Source organism: Urocampus carinirostris, chromosome 7 (genome assembly GCF_059441175.1).
Source record: "Urocampus carinirostris isolate Australia breed hairy pipefish chromosome 7, RoL_Ucar_1.0, whole genome shotgun sequence".
Classification (NCBI taxonomy): Eukaryota; Metazoa; Chordata; class Actinopteri; order Syngnathiformes; family Syngnathidae; genus Urocampus; species Urocampus carinirostris.
Genome location: NC_142355.1, coordinates 30,549,791 through 30,574,425, shown reverse-complemented (window position 1 = coordinate 30,574,425; position 24,635 = coordinate 30,549,791).

Genomic DNA, 24,635 nt, shown 5'->3' with positions numbered 1-24,635 from the left:
GCTTAAAATCTCCTGGCCGGTTTCAACCTCTGGAATCTGCAACACATTACCAGAAAAGATGGCAACAAAGGAGGACGGACTGCCTGGACTATTAGGTCCACTTTGACATGGGCCAGAATCCACAAACAGGGATTCATAGGACGGGTAATCCTGTCACATTCCCTCTTGAAAACAAATGATGTGGGAAAAAGTATTTGCCCCCTTCCCGATTTCTGTGTTTTTTGCAGATTTATCACTTACAAAGGTTTCAGATTATCAAATTAATTTTAATACCACACAGAGATTGCCCAAGGAAATAGGAAATACTTACTTACTTACTTATTGCTCCAGCGAAGGTCGGGGGGTCCCGTCCCTGTGCGTTGAGCCGACCAGATGAACCAGGTTTTTCCAATGCTGGCGGTCTTGTGCCAGCTGTTCTGCATCCTCTACGGCAACTCCGTGTTGTTGGAGGTCGCCCGCAACGACGTCGAGCCATCGAATGCGGGGTTTCCCTCGTGGTCGTCTCCAGCCTGCGGCCTTTGGGTCAAACTGGAGAATGGCTCGTGTCGGATGGTCTGGTGGTAGACGAAGGACATGGCCAAACCAGCGGGTGCGGCGTTGTGCGACCAAGGAAGATGCTTGGGGCTGGCACGTGCGGGCTCTGAGCTCTTTATTGGAGACTCGCTGGGGCCACCTGATGTTCTCGATGGTTCTGAGAGCCCTGCTATCAAAACCATCTATTCTTGTGGCCAGGGTGTCGTTCAGGGGCCATGTTTCTGAGCCATAAAGCAGGATAGGGAGTACGGCGAGGTTGTAAATGCGGAGCTTCGTCTTGCGTGCGATGGTCTGGTGCCGCCAGAGTGGTTTCCAGAGAGACTGCAGAGCAGATGCTGCCAGGGCTCTTCTGCGGAGAATCTCTGGTTTTAGGTCCCCATTGTCTGTCACCATGGACCCCAGATATACAAAGCTCTTGACAGGCTCTACGATGTCGCCACCAATTTGGATGGGAGGTGGATCTGGTCCATCACCGACATACATGAACTTGGTTTTCGTCCAACTCACTTGCAGGCCAAGCCGCGCTGCCTCTTCGCTGTAAATGCCCAGAGCGTCTCTCAGCTGGCTGTAGGAAGTGCTGAGAATGATGGTGTCGTCAGCATACTCCAGGTCAGTCAGGTGGTAGTTGCCGAAAGACACTCCGGGGATGCGCTCACTAACCCTGAACATCAGATGGTCGATGATGCAATTAAAAAGGTCGGGAGCAGCCACACAGCCTTGGCGAACGCCGCTGGAGATAGCAAACCAGTCGGAGTCAATGCCGTTGATACGGACACAGCTCTCTGTGTTGCTGTAGAGCAGCTTGAACAGGGCTATGATCTTGGGTGGTGCTCTGAGAGCTTGGAGGATGTTCCACAGTGAAGAGTGGCAGACGGTGTCAAAGGCGGCCTTCAGATCAATGAATCCGATATACAGATGGCGATCTTTACGGAATTCACGGGTCTTTTCTATCAGCAAACGGACGGCAGAGATGTGGTCCGTTGTGGAGCGGTTGGGCATAAAGCCAGCCTGCTGGGGACGGCGGCAGCTTCTGATTGCTGGAAGGGCACGGCTGAGCAAGATCCTGGTAAAGACCTTGCCCGGGATGGAGAGTAAGGTTATGCCTCTGTGGTTTCCACAGACAAGCCTGTCGCCCTTGCATTTCCAGAAGGGCAAGATGACTCCTCTGGTCCAGTCGGTGGGCAGCTGCTCCGATTCCCACACCTGGTTGAATAGGCGGGTTAGCCACTCCACCATGCCATCACCGCCGGCCTTGAGCATCTCGCCGGTAATGGCACAGATGCCGGGGGCTTTCTTGGTGTTCAGCTTCTTCAGAGCAGCTCTCACTTCCTCGGGTGTTACAGGGTCTGTGCAGCAGGTGTCGTTAGGATGTGCTGTGCTCGCAGCCCCTAGGAGGGTGGGATCAGCCGGGATGGTGCTGTGCTGCAAGAGGAGGCTAAAGTGCTCCTTCCAGCGCTCGAGGCAGTTGGCTTCTGTCATGATGAGGTTGCCGTCTGAGTCCTTTACCAGGGCTGTCTTTATGTGTGGGCCGCTACGGGCTTGGCGTAGTAGACTGAATACGCGGCTCATGTTGTTGTTGTTGGCCGCGGACTCAAGCTGTTGGGCTTCTGCCTGCCAAAACCTCTCCCTATCTTCAGCAATGGCCACATTGCGCAGGCGATTCAGTCTCCGATACTCTGTGAGGTCGCCTCGGAGTCGGGCCTCACGCCGCTGGTCTATGATGTTTAGTGTCCTCTCTGATATCCAGGGCTTTCTCGGGGAGGATCGCGGGCGTCCGAGGACATTGTGAGCAGACTGGAGGACACTTTCCTTGAAGGCCGCCCAGTCTGTCAGCTTGTCAGGAGCCAGGGTATCAAGAGAGCGGCGGATGGAGCAACTGAAGTCTCTGGCGATGTTGGGGTCGCTGAGTCGGGAGGAGTCGGGGCGAGGCAGAGTCTTGTGCTGGTTGGCTCGGAGCTTTAGCTTGAGCTGGGCCACCAGCAGACGATGGTCTGTGTTGCCAAGCTGTGCTCCTCTGAACACCCGGCAGTTGGTTACAAACGACTTCCAGCGTCGTGATATCAGGATGTGGTCCAATGCCTTCCTGGTTCTGCCATCTGGGCTGTACCACGTCCAGTGATGGATGCATTTCCGGGGAAACCAGGTGTCAGCAACACAAAGGTTGTTTTGGTGGCAGAGGAGGAGGAGGCGGTTGCCATTGTCGTTTGTTGTGCTGTCAACGAAGGTGGTGCCGACAGGTGAGCCGGGGGACCGATCATTGCTGGATAGAGTGGCGTTGGCATCAGTGAGGATGATGGTGACGTCGTGTGGTGGGGCTTGGTTGACAGCCTGGTGGAGTTGGTCAAAGAACGCGTCCTTCGCATCCTCATCAGCGACATCGGTGGGGGCGTAGGCGACGATCACTGTCATCTTGCCGTGATGGTGGAGGAATCGAGCAGACAGTAGTCTGTCGCTTATTGGTGTCCAGCTGATGAGGGACCTCCGGAGGGCTTTTGGAATGGCAAGAGCCACACCGTAAAGGCCGGTCCGACTCTCAGGGCCACTCCAGATATAGCAATGGTTGCCAGCTGTTGTTTCACCATTGCCTTGCCATCGTACTTCACAGAGCCCTGCCATGGTGATGTTATAGCGACAGAGCTCTCGGGACAGCAGGGTGGCAGCTCCGGGGCAAAGGAGTGTCTGGACATTCCAGGTGGCGACACGGGTCTTATGACGAAGATCGATCCGTACTCGTTGGTCGGGGGCAGGCTGGGGTCCGTTACCGTGTTGGTCAGTCCGGCTTCTTTCTCTGGTCAGTTTCGTAACAAAGTGTGTTTCTCCTGGGTGAGTTGTTAGCCCTCCGCAGGATAGTCGGTTGGTGGGGCTGCCACCTCACAGCGTACCGACACGCTGGGGTCTTTGTTTGTCTGGAACCTACCCCGGAGACCGGCCCGCCATGGGTGACCCTACCAGGAGCAAGCTCCCGACGGTATCGCTCTCCAGGGTCACTGGAACACGCAAGCCCCCTCGCCGCATCAAGGCCAGACCCATCCGAGGGGGGAAATAGGAAATGCTGTTTTGAAATCTTGATTTCATTTATTAAGGCACAAAAAAATCAAAACCTATCTGGCCCTATGCCAAAAAGTAATATTTCACCAAGCCTAATAGATAGTTGGGCCACCTTTGGCATCAAAAACAGAAAAAAAAACATTTACTATAATGAGTAATGAGTTTCTCAAAACACTTTTGCCCCACTCTTCTTTGCCAAAGCTGCCTTATTGGAGGGTTTTCTAGCATGAACTGCTCGTTTAAAATTAGGGAATTAGAAAAAAAAAACGGGATTAAAATCCATTAGTCCGAAAAGGTTCACAAAGCCATTTCTATTTCAAAACTGCATGTTGTATTTCCCTTGGGTTATCGCTGTCTGAATATAACATTCATTTGCTGATCTGAAACCTTTGTGAGTGATAAATATGAAAAGTAAACACAGAAACCGGGAAGAGGTCAAATACTTTTTCGCACAACTATAGCTACATTACCTGTATCTATATATATATATATATATATATATATATATATATATATATATATATATATATATATATATATATATATATATATATATATACATATATATATATATATATACATACATATGTATATCTTTTGGCTGGCAACCAGTTCATTGTGTCCCCTGCCTACTGCCCGATGATTGCTGGGATTTTTTGGGGTAAAAAAAAAATAATAACATAGGAAGTGATAATTGTATTTATCAGATATTTTATCTTGAAAACAAGACAACAACCTTTTGAGATGTTCTTGCTAAAATAGAAAAAATGAAATAAAGAGTATTCATATATTTTGACAAAAGGGGGAAAATGACCTTTTAATGATATTTTTTTAATGTAAAAAATATTGTCTCCGATTTTTTTGTCACCTCAAACATGCCCTTTCTCACAAAACTTCAATTTCTCAAACTTAATTAATAAAACTTAACTTAAAATATTTTTTTACGTTTACTTTGATTTGGAAACACATATTCACCTTTATATTGTTTCTATCATGTATAAAATAATGTTATCTTAATTCTCCTTTACTCGTCTATTGAAGAGTTACTTAAAGAGTAATTGCTTTTGAAACCTGTCAATAATACATATGTATTGTTGCTCTTATGTAAAAAAAAAATCTTTGGGGGTATAATTGTGCTTCTTCCTCCTGAAAGAAAAAACAACAAAAAAGTAGTGTTTTTCACATGACAGCAAAGTTATCATACAAATCTGAGGGTGGGGCTCTTATTGTGGTGGGTATACAACTTTTTTGCATGATTTTTCAATGACTTTTCTTCTAAGTTGATGTTTTAAATCAGAGTACTTTTCTGGTTGATATTTTGTTCTCGTTTTATTATAAGTATCAAGAAAAGGAAACCCCTTTCTCCTCACAAGCTTTTGACATCTTTTTTTTCCTCCCTCCGATTGTGATTTGGCAAGTGTACTTTAGACTCGGATTCACTTTGCTGATGTATTGAGCCGCTTCGCTCCTCCTCGCTGACAGCTTTTGTTTCCCGGGGGCTTTTTCTATACACGGCCGAGCCTTTGGTGGCAAGACACATAAAGAGCCCCTCTGACCCCGGTGTGTGCCCTTTGACCCCAAAGAGCCCAAAGGGGACACATTTCGGGCAAAGTGGGCAATCGTCGCCAGTTGACCACAGACCTGAATGTAAGGACGCGGTGGGAAAAGCGGCTAATTTATAGAGTCTATTTCAAAAAGGGCGGCGGCGGATCACCTGACACCGAAGGGGTCGGGGGTCATGTTTGGCCCCGATTTCTCGCCTGTGTTACTGTAGCATCTGCATGTTAAGAGCTGTGTGGACAAAGCGCCTTGACCTCCTCAGGGTTGTGCAAAACGAGGTTCAGATCGGTGTGATTGGAACAGGTTGGATGGGAATACGCCCACTTTTTTACCAGACAATTTGGGAAAACTCAAGCAGAATTTGTGTGTTATAATGCAAAAACGAAAATCCTTTTTGATGTATTTTAATCAATAGTTCACGGATCAATCAAATGCCTAGGCCTTCAGGGTACCACGGAGGACGCAACTCTTTACATCTCTTTCAACTACTGACAAGTCCTGGCCCAAGTTTGGGTCGTAGCAAAATTGGCATTCCATGATGTTTTCGGGCAAGGTCTTTTTTCGGTCTTACCCTCCTTCTGCCCCCTTGAACTGTGCCCTTGGGAATGATCTTGTGACGTGACTATACCAGTGCAGTTTTGGCCCATGCAACAGTTCTTCGTAGGGTCCAATGTGCCCTTGTCAGATGGGCTATGTAGCTGAAGCCTTGACGTTTCCGGTAGCATCACATCATCATGGCCAGGATTTTCCTTTCCAGCTTTGTTCTGAGAGTCCGTGCCTTGCAATCATAGAGGATGAAGAAAGTTACCAGCGCTTGCACGAGTCCGGCGGTCTTTGATTTCACTGATTTCAATGTCCTTTTATCTCTAGTTGGGTATACGTTTTACAAGAGCGGCTGTGGTTTAAGTTATCCTGGTCATGATTTCTGGTTCTGACCCATCTTCTGATATGACATCTTCAATATATATAAATTGAGTAACAGGTTCAAGTTTTTCGGTGGTTGACGTTGATGTTTGTGGTGATACCTTTAGGGTTGTTCGTCATTACTTCTTTTTTTCTGTGCTGATTTCCATCCCATACTAGGTGGGTTCTTTGTCCAGTCGAATGGCCAGATGTCTGGGTTCCTGTTCTTCTTCTGCCAGTCTGGCAAAATCATAAGGTAAACGGAGGTTGGTGTAGTCATGTCTCCTGATGAGATGCACGATAACGTTTTTTTCCTACTGTAGGGTAATGCTCTTCTACAAATGCTCCAGACATGGTGTTAAAAAGAACAAACCCTGAAATCCACACACTGTATGTCCCACAAGATACCCTTTCTCTCAGATTATTGGAGTACCTACACCCCATGATAAATAGATCAATACCTGTATCTCTGCGCCTCAGATGGACAGGACCACACCTTTCTCTGATAGACGGATTACCAAATGTACACCAGTGGTCCACTAGTGAGCATCCAAACAATGAGGTTTCTGTTATGTTTTCTCCTTTGGTATCAGAACGTAATGACACGCTTCGTAGTTTGTTTATCGACCCCTCCGCCACCAATATGCCCGCATTTAAAGACAAAATCATCTAATTTGAGTAGGTGTATGTTGCAGCCGTCTTTGGAGGCTCCCTGTGATTAGGTACGTTTGGCTCTGGTGGCATAGTTGAGAAAGAACTACTGGTGGTCCCCGGGCAGCCTCAGGGTACTCAAGTAAATGGTCCTCCCTGGACCCATCGGGCTTGGCAGGGTCCGTGACAAGCTGCCACCTATTTGACCCCGGCCAAGGGAGTCCAGTACTGACCGGCAGCTGTTCCGTGGGCTTGTCTTTCCAAAGCCTGGGAAACGCTTCCTAATTAGCCTCCCACACCCATAAACGCGTCCGGTGGCTCAGTCGTTCGGTGCTCATCGATCGCGCTGGTGTCTTGCCACAAAATGAGAGGGAGGCTGCAGGGGTGACGCCGCCAATCTGTAGAAAATATCCGAGCTGATGGCAGAGGTCTTGTGCTCCCGTGAGATTTCTCAGCGGGTCGACGGGTCTGCGTTGGGTATGACGTCCCTGGTGAGAAATGGGCGGGTCATTTGAGGTTGGAGTGAGGACGACATCCACGTTTCTGTTTTTGCAAAGTCACAGCAAGGAAGTTTAAAGGGTCTGGATGACCCCCTCTCCTTCCCTCAAATACCCTCCCCTCCTTCACCCCTAACATCATTCACCCTGTCACAATTGTGCGGGAGGATACTAAAAAATGTCCGACTGTGGACAGGACGACTGTATGAACTTTTTGTTTTATGGTTACATCCTGTTAAATTAGGATGACATGGAAGATCGCTTGGGATATCATTTTACAGCTTTTATACGGTACGCTTGGGAGAAGTGGGGGTCTGGGTGGGTTTTCTTTTCACCTTTTGCGATAATTGTTTAGTCTGAGTGCAAAAATAATTCGGATTTCTGAATTAGAATTTATATTCAGAGATACCAAATGTTGAAAATCATATTTCAGCATGGACAAAAAGAAAAAGAAAAAAGGAAAATAGGGAATTATTACTTAAAATAAGCAGAATTATCTGCAAATGCCTATGATTTTATTCTTATTATTGTTTTTTTTTTTTTTTTGCAATGCAGTTTTGGCTACCTCGATCCCTGATTATTTTTCTTATTTAAAGAGGAAAAAAACAACAATAATTACAATCTGAAATATACTATATCTGATAATCTTTCTTAATTGTCTAGAAAACTGCAACAATTAGTAACATAAGACAAACATATATAATAATACTAATAATAAAATAATAAAAAATCAGCTCATCAAATAAGTAAAACATCATTAATAACCACAAAAAAAATTAAAGCCGCATTCCTATCTTTCTACTTTTACGTATATATGAAATTAATTGAAGGGATTAGTATGGATGCCGTTGTGTTTTGCAGACAAAAAAGAGTGGTACAATGCAAGAGGAAGAATAAAAACTACGGACACTCAGAGTGATAAAACTGCATCATTTTCTTCTCATTTTCTTTGGCCTGCCTTTAACAAGGTTTTTGGTATTTTGGGGTACAGTCAGCTCCTTCTAAGTGAGCCTCATGTTTTGTAAAATAAACACAAATTTCCTGAGCTATGAATATTTAAATGATAGTTCATGTACTTTTGGGTATATTTTTTTTATGAATGATGTTTTAACTACTAGGTGGCGTTGAATATTACAGAATATGCAATATTATCTGCCAGGCGTCAGATAATGTTTCCCCTTTGTTTTAATGTTGTATTTATGCACACCAGTGCTTTTATAGTTTACAATAACATACACAACAGTTTACTCCATTTCTCTCAAGAATTACTTTAAAATCGGACTTATTATCAACATCTGCAGTACTTAAAAAAATAGTGCAGTAAGGGGAACAAGTGTCAGTGACGTGATTAGCTTACACAATCGCTACAACGAGGAGAAAAACCCCAAACGGCACTAACTGCTACTTTAAAGTGTCAGTGTCTTTGTGGCAATGACTAGTTTATGATGCTGATGTCAAGCATGGCACTCAATGAGGCTTTTGTCCCGAAGGCTGAACCCGGGCAGTGGGAAAACTGCCCACTCTTAGTCGGCAGGCCCATACATCTTTCCCTGAGGCCTTGGCGTCCCCCTTTGCACCCCAAAAATATATTAAATAAAGGGGGGGGGGGGAACTACTGTGTATTAAAGATCTCTTGGGTTAATGTGCTGGAAAATTGGCTTGCATTTTTATTGGCGGAGGCCGGCAAGATAAAAAGAGAAAAAAGGGTAGAAAAAGAGAAGAAAATATCTGGAGGAGTTACGGCAAGATCACTCAGGTGGGCGTTGGTGCAAGACTGTAAAATTGAGGCGGCTCTATGTTGTATGATTCAGATTTTTTTTTTCATAGCAGTACAACAGAGACTCTTAATATAGTGTATACATTGAAAATTGGATGGAAAAGTACTTTTTGAAGGGGCAGTGTGCAATATTTGACCACTAGATGTCACTGTATTGTGTACTGCAGGCTTGTCAAATGAAGAATGATTTATTCCGCCCTGTAATAAATATCTGAGTACAGCAAAAGAAGAAGTGAGTCTCTCGGTCAGTTATATCAAAATGTATGTTGTTTTTAAATAAATTCTATCCAAATGCTCTCTCTGGTGGGTAGAGTAGCCAAAAAATTTACTCAAATAAAAGTTTGACATCCCCGGTGAAGTGCAACCAAAAATAAGTGCTAAAAGTCACCAAAGAAAAAAAGTCTCCTTACTTGGAACAACAACAAAAAAAAAACTGTAAATATGTAGAAATGATACAGAAGCTGCACGAGTGTACAGAGGCTCCCCTACTTACGACCATTTGACGAAAAACGGCAGAATCAATCATTTTTTGGGATGTCGAAAAATATCCGGACATTGCTGTAAGTTGGATTTTGTATTGTGTGAACCCTTTTCCGGGTACAGGACATTACTGTAATGCTTCTTTTCGCCACTACCGGCGTGTGGCGCTGTAAGAGGTCACCTAGCATCCACCCCGGAGAAGAAATCCGGCTTCCTCTACTTAGTTTGTGTTTAAACATTCTATAGTGTATCTCCAGCGCGCTAAGAACTTCGACATTTTTATTGTTTAATATCTCATGCATCTGTTCAATATGGTCGGTATAAAGTGTAAAGAAGAGGCGAGCTGTTTCTTTAGAAATGAAAGTGGACTAAGAAAGATTGATGCGGTTGAGAAAATCGTTGTATCGCTTTTTTTCAGCCACTTTTTACCACAGAGAAGGACCTCTCGAAGCACATCTTCCAAAAGTAAGTTACACTTAATTGTATTTATCTTTATAGAGCATATTATTATATTTAATGTTTATTTCTTTAGTACAAAAAAATACACGTTACATATACAAGCCTCAAACATCTGTCTGTCTGTCTGTCTGTCCGTCCGTCTCTCCGTCCGTACTTACGTCCGTCCGTCCGTCTCTCCGTCCGTACTTACGTCCGTCCGTACGTACGTCTATCTATCTATCTATCTATCTATCTATCTATCTATCTATCTATCTATCTATCTATCTATCTATCTATCTATCTATCTATCTATCTATCTATCTATCTATCTATCTATCTATCTATCTATCTATCTATCTATCTATCTATCTATCTATCTATCTATCTATCTATCTATCTATCTAACTATCTATCTATCTATCTATCTAGCTATCTAGCTATCTAGCTATCTAGCTAGTTATCTATCCATCTATCTATATATCTAGCTAGCTATCTACCTAGCTAGCTATCTATCTAGCTAGCTATCTAGCTAGCTATCTAGCTATCTATATTTGCCTTTTTCCCCATGCATTTTAATTGAAAATGACAAATTATGTTTTTGTAATAATAGATCGGACCAATATTTCCGCACCACTTATAAAATTGCACATAGTGTAAAACATTTTACTGCACTAGCAGTTCCAAACTACAACAATCGAATCCACTTCAGATTATTTTCCTACGGGAACACGTGTTTGCTTTCTGTTTGATATTGATTTCCTTAGTCAACCAGAACAGAATAGAAAAAACAATAAAAACAATTTTAATTAGCAAAAGGGATTAAAAAGCCAAACGACTTGTTCAATGACATTAAAGTAGGAGTATCAATATACGGTAAGCGTTGGTGTCGGCGCGAGCCTGATCCTTAAGCGTGATGTCAGCTCAAAGCCTCTCTCACATTCTCAATGTCACGGAGGAAGGCACCGATGCACTTTAAAAGATTAAACCCACTCGGACAGACCACTGGGACGCTGCCAGGGAGGTGCTGATGGAAGCAGTCACATTTGATATGGATTCGTGCGGGCATTGCGTTGAAACACGTTGAGGAGCACAAGATTGCTAGGTGTTAGTCAAAAAACAACTGGCTTTTTCTTTGAACACAAGCTAATATTGCTAGGTAGGTAGTAGGTAACCAAGATAGGGTATTGAAATTAGCTTTTGCTCTTTGGCTCACAGTGGTGGACCGTCTGGGTCTCTAAGGCCTTCTCTACAAGACTTAAAAATGTTTGAATCAAGGGATGTTAATTATATTTTGTCCATCAATACTTTTTCTTTTCATTGCTTCTCCCTGGGTGCGCCACTTCCAGACAAGTGCTTTAATATTGAAGTATTTAACCAATCATATTTCAGACAGGCGCTGTGGCGGCTGAGTGGTTAGCGCATCCGCGGCACAGATCTGAGGTCTTGGGTCAAATCCAGCTAACAGCATTCCTGTACGGAGTTTGCATACTCTCCACGTGCTTTTCTCCCATATACCAAAATCATGCAATTTAGGTGCGAATGAGCGAGTGAGTTGTCTGTGTGTGTGTGCCCTCCGACTGGCTGGCAACTAGTTCAGGGTATGCCCTGCCCATTGCCCGAAAATAGCATAGCATAGGCACACCCGCAACCCTACTGCAGATAATGGATGAATAGATCGATATTTTCGCCATTGGTTGTTGCAAGGTTCAGAAATCTACCCCAAGGCCTTCACAAAAAATCCTGAAGGCCGTTTACCTTAACATCAGTTCTTAAGAAAGCAGTTCATTTAGCCAATCAGATTTAGATTTTGCGTCTGAGTGCCTGCTAGTTGGCCTTGAGAAACATCACTGGTTTCACAAACTATGAATCGGAGGGGAAAGTAATCCATCAAAGCCATTGCGTCAACAGACGTCAAACTTTAAGAGAAGGAGCTGCACAAAAAAACATATTGTGCTGATTTGAGAGTAAAAGGTCGAACAACTGCGAAGTGAGCAAGCTTTTCACAAGCGGGAAAATGTTTTATCCGCCACTTTAAGCCAAGAGGTAAGATTTTAAAGGTGGTGTATTTAACTTCAAACATATTCTACTTACTGACGCCGTCTTTTGACTAAAATCCTCATTGCAGCCTCTGTTAAGCTACTTCATATGTGGCCATTATCACTACGATAACAATGGGCCCAATAATTATCGTGCATAGCGAAAAAAAATATACATTACGGAATATGCTTCTGCGGAGTCTTCAATCATCATCATCAAAGCAAAATTAAAGAAGACTAGGCAATCTTTACAAAATCTACAAAATTTTAAGACATTTACTGGCTTAAACCAATCAAAATAAGAAACCTAAGGGACGTGGAATACATACACACACAAATGAACAACGAGAGGATCATGGTGACGTGACTATAAATCATGGGATTACCCAAAAGAGAATTAGAGATAATAATCGGACAAAACAGTGAAAGCTATATATCCCCAAGAGGTCTTTGTGAGCTCACACTCATAAAACATTTCAGTGTACAGCCAATTACGACTATCGACATGAATAATTCAATTTAACTTGATTGGTAGGTAAAGAGTTAATAAGCAACACAACAGCCGATGTTTTATTATTATATATTTGTTTACGTCTTTATCGCTGCCAGCTGCGGCGGAATTATTTACGTGCAGTTTAGGTGTTCGGGCGTGAAGGTCATTTAACGTATGCCCTGAATGTAACGCTCTTGTGTCACTTCAGATTACGGGATAGGCAAAAATATATCAACACTTTTCTTTCAAAATCAAATTATTCATTTCATTCAGTTGGTTTACTCCTCAATTTTTTCGTGACAAATTAGCACATTACTGAACATGTTCCCATTATGCTTTATTTAGGGCATTAATTCAAAGCAATAACTATCCGCACTGCTCGCACATTCTCAGCGCACTGCTCGCACAGTCTCAGCGCACAAGAAAATCTAGCCAGCGCACAAAAATGAGGGCTCAAAATTACTAATTAAGAAGCGGCTTAAGTCAAAGTTACAGTGCATGAAGCTAAAAATACACGAGTTCCCCTGACGTTGTGTCCTAAATGCGGTATTTTGAAGTCGAGTCGAAGTATAACGAAGTTGAGCAAAGTTAGTAGAGAACCGGCTTCTTCGGCTCGGCTCACTAAAAGGAACCGGCTCTTTTTGGGACCGAAACGGCTCTTCAGGTTGTTTTTCCTTCTTTAATCCCAATATTATGTCAAATTATGTACAACATGACTTAAAGGCAGGGGGGAATAGAACAAAAAAGAAAAAAATACCAAAATGAAAAGCTGAGAAAAAAGAAACAAAAGGAAGAAAAAAAGAAGGAAAAAATTTAGAAAAAAAGCCAGAAAAAAGAAAAGAAAGAAATGTAGGAAAAAAATTATTATAACAAGTGAATCTTGTTGCCAACATTGTACTTCCACTAAAAATGTGATTAGGTACAGTTCTGTATCTTACAACCGACTAAATAAGCCCCCAAAAATATTAATATTATGCGACAAAATATATCAGGAAAAAAAAAGAAATGGATATCTTGTGAAAGAATTGTAAGAACAAACGACGTTTGTAGGCCGTACAACCTTTACAATAGTACAGGAGTCAATTCAGAGAAAGAGAAAAATAATTTTGCATTGCCAGAAACTCAGCAAAATGTAACTTGATGTCAAGTTTTGGACATGTTTGATAATTCATTATCTTGCCACACTTGGGATTATGGTTGATCACTGTTGTTTCAAGCGTTGCTCACTGACTTTGTGTGAACGCTCAGACCCGTGGAAAATTAGAGAGAACATTGGCGGATAGTGGCCATGTGTGCAATGCTAGAATAAGTAGTAAGCGTTTGTGATACTAGAAACATCAGAATAATCCATCCATTGACTTTCTGTGCCGCTTTTCCTCACTAGGTTTACGGTGGTGCTGGAGCTCATCCCAGCTAATTTCAGGCTGAAGGTGGCCAGTCACAGATAATCTGAATAATTACACGCACACAACCAAACTAAGATAATAGACAATGATAAATTAACCTGGATCAGAAACATAAACAAAAAAAATTGTGATGCTAAAGTGAAGCTAGCTACCAAAGAGATGCTATTGGCTGATGAGGTCAGTGGTGATTTTAGCAAGAATAGCTAGACACTGAATAGCGTTAAATTCAGGTAAGAGACTGTCTTAATAGCAAAAAATACACCTCTTCCACTTCAGATGTAAAGGCCCGGTCACACAGCCTTTCACGGGCGTATCGAGGCTGAATCACGGCCAGAAATTTCTGCCCGTGAAGCAGACGCGGTGGAAAATGTGCAAAATTGGCTAAACCCGCTGTTTACCCGTGGTATGCCCGCGAAACAGACGCCGGCGACTGTTCCGCGTCCTTATCGCGGGTAACCGCGGCTGCATCACGTTTGACCGTGCTTACACGCGGTACACACGCTAATGCACGTGATTACACCGCGATACAGGCGCAGAACAAACGTGCTATGACCGTGCTCCACCCGCAATTACTTGCTAAAATTTCGCTTCCTACCCGCGTGTAACCACGTCTTGGCTGCGGCCGTAGCACGTCCTAGCACGTTCGTACCGCGTCATTACCTCGTGCGTACCACGTGTGCCGCCCACGGTTACCTGTGGTCTAAAGTTTTGAGCAGCGCAAAACTTTTTCCCGCGGCCAACCGCGTGTGAATATCTTACCGCGTGTAAAGCACGGCTGTATCTCGTCTGTATCGCGATCTCAAAGCGTCCAACAGCGTCTGCTTCACGGGCAGAAATTTCTGGCCGTGATTCAGCCCGTGAAAGGCTGTGTGACCGGGCCTTAAGGAACATCAAAAAATCTTTCAATTTTTAGGATCACGATCTGGTTTAGGTCCTTCATGATTGACTATCTCATAGCATCCACATTTACTTCTCATGTATAGAATATCCAAAAGACGATTGAACTGTCATTTTTAAATCACTACTTTGTTTTGTAATTCACAATATAATATCGTCCACTATAACTTCAGATGTAGAGAATAACCCAAAAATGATCAAACAATCATTCTTTTTGAATCACAATCAATTTTAAGTAGGTCACAATCAATTATTGTCATATGCCCTACCTCTACTTGAGATGTGTGCATTACCTAGAAAACGATCAAACGATCTTTTAATTTTGTTAAATCAAAATCTTGTTTAGCTCCCTCGTGATGGTAATAATGTCATATCGCCCAATTCCACCTTAGATGTATAGAATACGGCAGTAGCTCAGGAGGTAGAGCGCTCGTCTTGGGATCAAGGGATCCCAGTTCGAATCCCGGCTTGTCCGTGTTACATGTCGAAGTGTCCTTGGGTAAGACACTGAACCCCTAATACAGGTTAGCGTCTTACATGGCTGCAATACAAGGCCGCTATTGGGAAATGTGAAGCACACTGTAAAGCGCTTTGGGAAGTCATTGACTTGAAAAGCGCTATATAAATGCAGATCATTTCAAATGCACATCATTTTAATACCTCAGAGACGATGAAGTTATCAAATTTAGGGATTTAACCTAATTGAATACAGTCGTATTGCCCCCCTCAACTTCAGATGTATAGAATATCCCAGAGATGATCAATCGATTTTCCAAATTTTCAGACCACAATCTTGTCCAAGTCCCCCACGATTGAATATTGTCATATTTCCTATCTCTGCTTCAAATGTAGAGAATACTTTAGAAACAATGGAACAGGGTTGGGTAGGGTTATTTTAATACCAAATATGCTAATAAAAGACAAAAGAAGCTAAATATGAATAAAATTATGACTCAGAACACGTGGTAAGCTTTCTCTCCTGGCTTTGATCTCTTTGATCTCCGGCAAAACTAACATAAAATGCGACAGAAACAAAATGAAAATAAAACCAAACAACTTGCCAACATCATTTTTGCCGTTCCATGTATTCCGTTACTCCCCAAGCCTGCACAAAACTTAGTAATTTTATTCATATTTAGTTTCTTTTGTCTTTTATTAGCATATTTGGTATTGGTGTAATCCAAAAGTGATTGAAAGTAATCAAGTTAAAGTAACCCTGCCCAACCCTGCAATGGAATTATCTAATTTTTGAGATGTTTTGAATGGCTTTCGCGATTGAGTATCGTCATAACACCCACCTATACTTCAGATGTATAGAATACGTAGGAAACAATCAAATTATCTTTCAATTTTGTGAGATCACAATCTTGTTTAGCTTCCTCATGATTGTAATGTTGTCATATCGCCCACTTCCACCTCAGATGTATACTTCAGAGACGATGAAGTTATCAATGTTTGGGGATTACAATGTTGAGTAAGTCCTTCCTGATTGAATATTGTAGTATTGTCCTCCTTAACTTCAGATGTATAGAATATTCCAGAGATGATCAATTCAATTTTAAAATTTTGAGACCACAATCATGTCCAAGTCCATCACACTTGAATATCATCATAACACCCAGCTCTACTTCAGATTTATAGAATACCCCAGAGACTATCAAACAATCTTTGAATTTTTGGGACCATTATTCTATTTAGGTCTTTCATGATTTGATATCGTCATATAATCCACTTCTACTTCAAATGTATAGAATAGCCAAAAGACAATCAAACTATCAATGTTTTAGATCACTACCTTGTTTTGTCATCCACGATTTAATATCGTCATCTCACTTTTTACTACTTCAGATGTAGAGAATAACACAGAAATGATAAAACTATCAATTTTTCTTTAGATCACAATCAATTTTAAGTATTTAACAATTGAACATTGTCATATGCCCTATCTCTACTTGAGATGTATGGATTACCTAGAAAACGATCAAACAATCTTTAAATTTTGATAGATCAGAATCTTGTTTACCTCTGTCACGATTGTAATATTGTCATAAGGCCCATTTTTTAATGTCATCCACGGTTAAATATCATCGTAACAACCATCTTTACTACAAATGTATGAAATACCCCAGAGATGATCAAGAGATCTCTGTTTTCTTACATCAAAACTTCCACATTAAGTAAGTGTTACAAGTAAATATATCGTTTTTAGTACTACATAAAAAACAACCACAGACCTCCCTTTCTTTCAACCGTTGGCAACTCGTTTTTATAATTCACTTCTCATTTGCATTGATCAGGTCATAACGACACTCGACTGGAGGCAATAATTGCCCCCCAGGGTCATCTCTGTGTGGGAACGAAAACGTTTTTATGCATTTAAGTATACGAGCTCCGGCGAGGGATGAAAAGCGTCGCCCATCTGTACATTACAGTGGAGGAGAAACAGCTGCTACGCATCGCTAACTCCTGGAACAATGCTACAGTTGTATGTTTGGACGGGTTTAGATGAGACCCGGAGGCCGCAAGACCCTTCAGGGAAGATGCGAGCCACTGGATAGGCGGCGCGAGAACATAAGGTAGACCTCAGCGTCATTTTAGATGATGGGGAAATGGATTTTTGATGTATTTTTGAGCTCAAGTTCTGAGCCATCTCGTTTCTGGTAGACATCACAAAAAGTGTGTTTAAGACATTTAGATTTTACTGCAAGTAAACCTTCACACAATCATTTTTCTCAACTTCATGAAATGGGATTTAGATGATCGAGGCATAAACGTGGCAGATATTGTATCATTCCCACCCCACCAGAAAAATAAAATAAGAATCATAATAGAGTGGCAGATATTTCTGCTGATTTCAAGATTTTTTTTTAAATCATAGATCCACAAATTGAAAAATGTATGTATTACTCCGGGCAGCACGGCGGGGCAGTGGTTAGCGCATGTGCGGCAAGGATCATGTCATGGGAACCTCCTGCGTGGGTTCAAATCCAGCTCCAGACTTCCTGTGCGGAGTTTGTATGTTCACCCCGTGCTTGCGTGGGTTTCCTTCGGGCACCACGGTTTCCTCCCACGTTCCAAAAACATGCATGTCAGGTTAATTGGCCGGTCCAAATTGTCCCTAGGTGTGAATGAGTGAGTGAGTTGTCTGTGTCTGTGTGCCCTGCTGGTTGGCAACCAGTTAAGGGTGTCCCCTGCCCACTGCCCGAGGATAGCTGGGATGGGCTCCAGCACCCCCCAGACAACTGAGGATAAGCGGTGCAGATAATGGATGGATATATATATATATATATATATATATATATATATATATATATATATATATATATATATATATATATATATATATATATATATATATATATATATATATATATATATATATATATATATATATATATATATATATACATATATGTATACAGTATATATTACTCCTATGGCAGACAATTTGCTAGACTATTTTAAGTAACATTTTAATTTAAAAAAGTAAAACAAAACATGCTTATCCCATGGACGATATTCCTGCACATTTCAAACATTTAAAAAAAGAATAGATACAAAAATAAACATGAATATTACTCTGATGGCATATGATTTACTTCTACTCAGTTTCAGTATCATTTTTATAGGACTACTTGAATACTATAGAAGTACTTGAGTTTCACCTTGATCATTTCAATCAATTTTGGATTAAATGCAATGTATTGTTGATTGGATGGACAATGATGATTTGATAATCCGATTGAATGGTTGATTGACCATAAAATCGATAAATCCGATGTTGCTACAGTTACTCACTACTTGAGTATTTTTTTAAAGTACTTTTTCACTTTTACTCTAGTAATTATCTGGATGAATATTTTTTTACTTCTACTGGAGTCATATTATTCTGAAGTAACAGTAATTTTATTAGAGTAAAAATCTTGGCTCCTCTACCCACATCGTATGTGAAGCGAATGTACACAAAATCAGAGGACACTATGACTAATCTACATTTCAAAATTAGTAATATAGTGTCAAGCAGTAACGACAGTTGTCAAGTAAAGTCATGTTTATTTGTATAGCCCTTAATCACAAAGAGTCACAAGGGCTGCACAGGCCAAAGGTTATTGCACACCACAGACTATTATTACACCATCCCTGATCTAAAACCTACATGAGGGCAAGGAAAAACTCAAAAACCTCAACATGAGGAAAATGAAAAAACCTTGAGAAGGGACCAAGCTACAATGGATGGTAGAGCTGCTAAATTCTAGTACTCGTTACCCAAAGAAGGTATTGCATTCCGGAAACACCTTATTTTGTAACAGGTTAGTCTCAACACTGGCCATAACCATTACGTGAAATGTTTTTACCATCCTGTCTCTGTTGCCAAATAAAAAGAAGCGTAAAGCAACATAAGGTCTATAAGTGATCATTTTTAATCCCGGGGATCAACCACAAAGGCTGTTTACGATCCCACAACAGAGAGGGTGGGGGGGCATCCACAGTTGTTCATTTGCATGACCCGGACAACCTCCCTGAAAAGCCACTTCTGTGAACACGAATGGTGATAAGTGCGCTCTAATTCCTCCCTCTTATTCCGACAGAAGCGCGTCACAACTTTTTACGAGCACACGAGGGACGTTTTTTGTTTTTTTAATCGGTGAAATGTTCTCCCACGAGGAGACTTTTAAGAGGAAATCATGCACGTTGGGTCCTTCTGAGAATCGAGCGTCAAGCCACCTGTCCAGACGCGATACTCTGCACGGATACAGGCCGGGCCAAGAAAGTGTCCCCGACAAGAAGGCGGGCGGGGCCCTCGAAGAAGAACTATCGCCTCGGTCACCGGCGTGACTGACAGGCTGACAGCTGCCCTCGCCGATCCATAGGGCAAAGTACGCCGCTGTGTTTTTGTCACCTATTTACTGAGGCATGTGTAATCGATCCTTAGAAAAAAGGAAAAATACTTCAAGGGGTAAAGTTTGACACCTTTCCCAGCTGGCTCACACGTGAAAGTATTTTTAAATAGTGATGAGAAAGAATGACTGGATTAAAGATAATTTGTATTTTTACAAACGTTAGACAAAAACATAAATTTGAAAACAACCGACAAGATACATTAGAATTTGAATATCCGATATGTCGTGTTTGGTAATCAGAAATATACGTCGGCTTGTTAAGTCAAGTCATGCTTAATTGTATAGCCCTTAATCACAGATTATTGAAAACTAAGGACTATTATTACACCATCCCCTGATCTAAAACCTACATGAGAAAAATGAAGAAACCTTGAGAAGGGGCCGCACATGAGGTAATGCCCCTTCCAGGATGACCAACAAATAATACACAGATATCGTCAACAGGAAACATAGATCATTAATAAGCTATAGAATCAAAGTGTGTTATAAGCCTAGATTTAAACAGTTCTATTTAGCATGTTGCAGAGACCAATTGTGCACGCTCTCCCTTGTGTCCTTTCACATTTTCTTTAATAAGGAAATTTGATTATAACACGATTCACGTAATCGATGCAATTGAGAAAAAATATGTTTCAAAAACATTTGTCCTTGAGTTGATGCTGATGATGGATCTTTTGATAGCTTGTTAACAAGTGCTTTCAGATAAACTTATTCCATCCAGACAAATAAAAAAGCATAAATACTGTTCTACAAAATGTAAATGTAATTGAAAGGTAAAGACATGGTGGGATATGTCCAAATAAATACTAATACTAACTGAACAATAGGAAAAAAAAGTGACGGCACAAGATAAGCTGCAACTAATGAAACGTTGAAAAAAAAAATGTTGCAGAACTTGTACAACCCTACTTCTAACCCAACACATTATAAAAGACAAACAATGCAGGATAAGTTGGAACACTAACTACGTGTAACTGACACATAATCCAAAATAACAAGCTCTAATTGAACAAAACTTTAAAGGAAGACATCACAGGGTATGCACCAACACTAATTCTAACTGAACAAAACAAAAAGGCAGGCAAAGTAGGATATATTTGAACACTTTGTAGCTGTAACAGAACAAAACATGAAAGGGGGACAACGCAGGATATGTACAAACACTAATTCTTACCGAACAGAACATAAGAGAGAGACAACACAGGATAAGTTGGAACACATATTTACTGTGACTAAACAAAATGTTAAAGTGTCTAGCTCTAACTGGACAAAACCTGAAATGAAATACATTGCAGGGTATGTGCAAACTCTATTTCGAAATCAACCTGATATAGTAGAGACAAAGAATTCCATTTTTAAACGTTAACTATGTGTAACTAAACACATTTTGAAAATAACAATCACGAACTACACAAAACTTGTGGGATATGTACAAACTGAAAAACATGTAGGATGATTTTGAACACTCTGTAGCTGTAACTGAACAAAAACATGAAAGTAAGACAGCACATGGTATGTACAAAGACCATGTAATTGCATTGAAACAAAATATAGGAGAAAAAAGATAAGTTCAAACATTATCTGAACAAAACTTGAAAGATGTAGACATATACGGAAAGCACCAGAGGACAGAACTGTACAGGAAGTGCAGCAAAGTCTTTTGCGTTCTTTCCTTTTCCTTGGACTGAGCGCCCACATGCAATCCCCCAAAAAGTCGCTATAATTGCTAAATTGCTAAAGGTGGCTAATCTGCTAAAATGATTTGCGCTGTCCTGGCAGGCAGCCGTGTCCTTTGAGTGACTGTGGCATTATTCTGTTAATAGTTATCCGTCCCCGCGTCCTTGACCTTCTTGAATTGTAAACAGCTTTTTTTACACCACTCTCAGCAGTCTTTGACCAAGGGAGTTTCGTCGACATCGAAGGGAGGGAGGCGGTTCAGGGGGGACCTCCCGAGATAAGCGAGCGAGGGGTTGAACCTGTTCCGGCCTGGCGCTGCCCTCTGCGCCACCTCCGTCACATTTCTTCCAGTGCCGGCAGATCACGTGGGTTAATCTTCCGTGACCCTCCCGACTCCTCAAAAGCACAAGCGCTGACTCTTTTGGACGGGGGCCCGGTGCCGGGGCCCTCCCCTCGGCCCCCAGCTTGGCAGACGTTGGGAATAGTGCAGATAAGGTACAAGAATGTCAGGAAGTCTGACAGCAAGCGGCGCTATGGTAAACAAACAGTTGCAGACGTCTGGCCGCATCCCCTCGCTCGCTCTTGACGACCTTCAGTTCCACCCTTTTAAATGTCAAATGCTGAAATATGGATCTTTGCTATTGGGTAAACAAATCACAGCGCAATAACTAGAAGAGGGGGGAAAATAACAGTCGCTGTCGACAAGAACTCCGGTGGACTAGTACGCTTTCTCTATATCACACGACTAGTTCAAGGCAAGGCGAGGCAAGTTAATTTGTAAAGCACAATTCATACACAAGGCAATTCAAATTTAAAATGTGATTTTTAAAATGCATTAAAACCACAGATAAAACATAATAAAATCGATGAATTAAAATAAAGTAAAAGTGAAGAGTGCAGATAGAACCTTTTCAGTTCAAAGAGGATTATTGATCTCCTCATACCTTTCAACTTATACGTTTTTACCACATTTTATACGTTTTATGATCATTTCAAATTGTGTACACCATATAACAAAAAAAAAAAACTTGTTTTTTATGAGACCTATCTTGTGTTGCTCATTTAAAACTACAATTGTTTCCGGGCTATAAGGCGCAACTGATTATGAATGAATATTGTCATTACTGTTTCAATCGTATTTCTTATAAAAATAATCAAAGTACTTTAGATTACCGGACACTAATTTATAAAGACACATGTTTCATAACTACGGCAGCTTTCTCCGGTAATGCAGTAAACAAACTGTGTCACCAACAGCTTAATACCTGCTAAACTCAAGATAACTATTTTTCTTTACATTAGGTGGTGTTACAGGTGATTTTGAACCTAATGCCAAGGTTTTTTCATTTTTCTCATGCTAAGTTTCAAGTTTTTCTTTGCCCTCACGTAGGTTTTAGATCAGGGGATTGAGTAACAATAGTCTGTCGTTTGTAATGGTCTGTGGTTTTTGCAGCCCTTTGAGACTTTGTGTGATTAGGGCTATACAAATAAGCATGACTTGAATTGTTCATTGATTATTTATTTATTCATAGTAATTATGAGGCGCACCCTGAAAATATTCCTTTGTGAGCCATTTGTTTTATATATAAGGCACTCCAGATTCAAAGACACATGAAACTAAAACTAACGGAAAGAGGGTTGCATACAAAATCATCAGAAAATGAAACAAATATCTTAGACCATACATATAAGAATATATGGTTTCATAATTATTATTATCTTAATCCATTTATAAATGTTTATGAAGAAGCATTGCATTGTAATTATGCATTTTTGATCGTATTGATCGTATTGACCGTAGTAGTAAAGTAGTATTACATAGTAAACAAACCCTTAAACATGTGCAATTTCTGCTTTGTATGTATGCAATATGGTTGGTGCTCACAACAGTATATTATCAATCTAGTTATTACTGAAAAATAAATTGATTCCAGTATTGATTGATGGCTTGATAAATTCAAGCTCTAGTATTCTAATGCTACTTTTTGAGATGTGTTCACCGTAGCTACTGTATATCATGTAATTGTACCTGTAAACAAAAGTAAAGACACAAATAAAACTAATATTATTTTGCGTGTTTCCGGTATCAGTCTCCAGAGGCAGGATTTGATTGTTTTATTAGTAGCAAGGAAAACTAGTTTGTTGTTTCCGCCAATACATGTATCAAAAATCAAGTAAAATTATATTTTGTGGTGTTTGAAACTTTCGTACTGATGACTGCCACCTCTGGCCTCGAGTGGAGCTGCAGGCAAGCGTGTGCATAATACATTCAACAATGGGTATTGAAAACTACAAATGTGGATATTCTTGGTGCTTTTGGATCACACCAAGGACTACATCGTCACATGAAAGGGGAAAAAATTTAAGATTAAATTAATATCTGGCAAAACTTAGCAGAACAATCCCGTGTCTTTCCGGGTGTCCGCAGCGAGCAAACATAAAACGTACGCTACAATATTTAGAATGGATGACCTTCTGTTTCGACAGTTTATGCATCGTTTATCTTTCGGAATTGCTTTTAAAAGGACAGGCTTTAATTAAAGCTACACGTGTGCTATATTTATGTAGCTGTCGCTCGAGCGGTCCTAGTGCTGCCCCTTCGCCTTTAAGTACATATCACACAAGAATATGTTACACAGGCCCAGGGAAGCTTTGCATCAAGTGGTGAACCCTGGCGATTTTCTATTTTTTTTAAATAAAACGCCACCTTTCTACAAGGTGTTAGCGCATTCACCTTTTATTCCAATTCAGACAGAGTAGCAAAGGAAAAAGGAAAAACATAATAAGCTAATCAATCCAACGTTCATTAAAATTAACGGATCGTGACCTGGTATTCAGCTTTATGTTTATTTGGGTTATTATTGCAGGTTGCAAGGGGTAGGGCCAGTCATGTAAAAAAGAAGATCTCCAGAATGCAATCACTCGATAAAATATCTTTAAATAAAACATATTGTATCTAAAACACATATGTCAAAGTCAAAGCCGCCGGATACATCCAGCCCCTGAGATGATCTAGATTCATTATTGTATATTACAGCAGGAACTGTTTTTTTATAGAAGTTTAGAGCATAAAATAAAATTGAATTTTTTGGGAAGTGATTTTATCCCACTTTTGCTAAAATATAAAATACAAGCTTTCAATGGTTACTGAATTATACTGGCTTCTTTCAATTAATGTAAAGCCTTAGCTCTGAAAATGCTGGTCTAGTGATCCCAAGAGCCAAGAAAAGATCCGCAGATTCAAGAGTGTTCTCCATTCGGGCCCCGGTGCTGTGGAAAGCTCTGCCCTTTGAGATTCGATCTGCAACCTGAGTGGAACTGTTTGAATTTAGGCTAA